Here is a 2,587-nt window from a genome sequence, read left to right on the forward strand (position 1 = left end):
CTTCTTCATTGAAGAATTTAGAGATGTCATAACAACAGCAGACATATTTACATAGATCGTGTCCTGCAAACGAGAATGGGCAACATTTTCCTCCTCCTGAGTGGTGTCAGGTGGAAGCACCTGTTTTGTTAGAGGGAGGATATTACAGATGCAAGCAATTCATTCTTTATCATATTTGTCAACATAAGAAGGAGTCATAGAAAATTTTTACAGTGGAGAACACTGGATCTTGAAGGTCCTTAATGTTAAACTCTGAGAATATAAAGGTATGATGCTTCTCTAGACTTTTGCACAAATATTTTCCTTTTGAGGCTTAGCCAATGTGTACAGGAAACTAAAAGGTTTACTGCTTGTCACAATCAATCTTGTTTGGTTTCTTAGTCCCCAGTTTTCCCATTAAACTTCCAAATTTAACAAAAAAGAATAAAGTATTTCTAAACTATTGCATTTCAAAGTCTTCAATGGAATATAAACTGATACCATAAAGTAAGTGTAATTTAAAAGTTTCCTTATAGAATCAAGAGATATAGTTACAGAAGTCACATAATATCCACATAATTTCTTTTGAATGGGCAATCTCATTGCATTCTGCAAAGTGACTCATTTTCATGTCTTTTGGTTCTTCCGTGGAGCCATTTTAGTAACTGATTCCCTTTCTACTAGCTGTGACTTCATTAATTTAGTTACATAAACATATATTGCAAATAAATAAATACTTGCTCATACTACCAAATTTCCAGATGATATCATGTGTATAAAAGAAACGATGAGGATATCTCATTCCTTGATCACATTACTCAAAATGGAAACCTGTGCCCCCCTCTGCACCCTGATTTCAGGTCCTTTAATCTTCCTTCCCCTATTCTATTATGTCTCTGCTCCATTGAAATTTACCCTTTTAATATTCTGTAAAATTCCTTATTTACAATATTTATTTTTTATAGACTACCCAGGCTATGCCCCACCCCATCTGACTGCCAAGAAAGCAGGGATCGGAAGCTGATTCATCCACGCATATGTTGCAAATGTCTGGGAGAGAGTCTGTATGGTTATACATTTAAACACAATGGCCAGGACACGCCGCATTGAGAAGGTGTTATGGTAAATTACTTGAAAAAAGTAAGGTTAGTTGTGTAGACAGTTGAATATAGGTAATGGGACCAAAAAAAAAAATTGCAGAAACTTCAAGGGTGGGGAGTCTGTATATTGGAATGACAGCAAGGATTCCAGCAGCCTTGGAATACAGTGAGTGGGAGGTCCAGCAGTGAGGAGGAGGCAGAGTGCTAACAGAGGGTCTCCCAGGCCTGTGTGACAGTTTATTTTTATTCTGAGTAAAATGAGAAATATTGAAGAGTTTGAACAAAGGAATGTCATAAGTTGATTTATGCTTTAAAGTAGGCACCCGGTAAATATTGAATTATATTGAACTGAGTTGGTTTTGAGAAAGAAAGCTAGAAACTAGCAAGTTCAGCAACTTATCAGATACTATATATAACAGATAATCTAAAAGGGATTATTGGGAAATATACTTAAGATGGTCAGAATGGAGTTAATTAATATGAAACAGTGATTGGCGTTTAGGATGTTGACTTTTTTGATGATCTAAAGTAATTTCTAAAGAGAACTTGAGTTGAAAATGTATACAAAAACATACACTTGTGCACATAACTTCAAGTTGAAAGTTAAAGTTAATATGTTACAAAAGAAATTTATAATAACAGATCTATGTTCACAGTAACACTTGAGGGATAATCTTTTTTTGTTTGGAATATTTTAAACTAAACACTATTAAATGCAAGCTATTGAGACAATACAGAAAAGGTTTGAATATTTTAAGGACAGTTAGAAGTCAAAATTCATGCTATAATATTTTTGCCTAAATTATATGCATACATTTAAATACTTAACAGATTTTATTTATCCACAGAATTTTTTACTGGTATAAATAAAATACAATGCTTTAATTAATTTGGATAAGAAGTTGGGATTTTTCTATCCTTAAAAGTTGTCATTTGGTTTTTAATATCTAATTTTAATTCATTTTTAGGATAATTGGGGTACCCATCACCTCAAGTATTTATCATTTCTTTGTGTTAGGAACATTGCAATGCCACTCTTTTAGTTATTTTAAAGTATACCCTAACTTCTTGATTATAGTCACTTTGTCATGCTATCAAATATTGTCTAATCTATCTAACAATCTAACTATATTTTTGTACCCAATAACCATCCCCACTTTATAACCCCCTCCCTCTACCCTTCCCAGACTCTGGAAACCATCATTCTACTCTCTGTCTCCATGAGATCAATTGCTTTAATATTTAGCTCTCACATATGAGAACATGAGAGATTTGTCTTTCTGTGCTTGGTTTATTTCACGTAATATAATGTTCTTCAGTTCCACTCAAGGTGTTGCAAGTGGCAGGATTTCATTCTTTTATTATGGCTATATAATATTCCATTGTGTATATGTACCACAATTTCTTTATCCATTAATCCACTGATAGACACTTAGGTTGATTCTAAATCTTGGCTATTGTGAATAGCACTGCAATAAACATGGGGTACAGATATCATTATGATACAC

Source organism: Propithecus coquereli, unplaced genomic scaffold, assembly GCF_000956105.1.
Source record: "Propithecus coquereli isolate 6110/MARCELLA unplaced genomic scaffold, Pcoq_1.0 Scaffold55, whole genome shotgun sequence".
Lineage (NCBI taxonomy): Eukaryota > Metazoa > Chordata > Mammalia > Primates > Indriidae > Propithecus > Propithecus coquereli.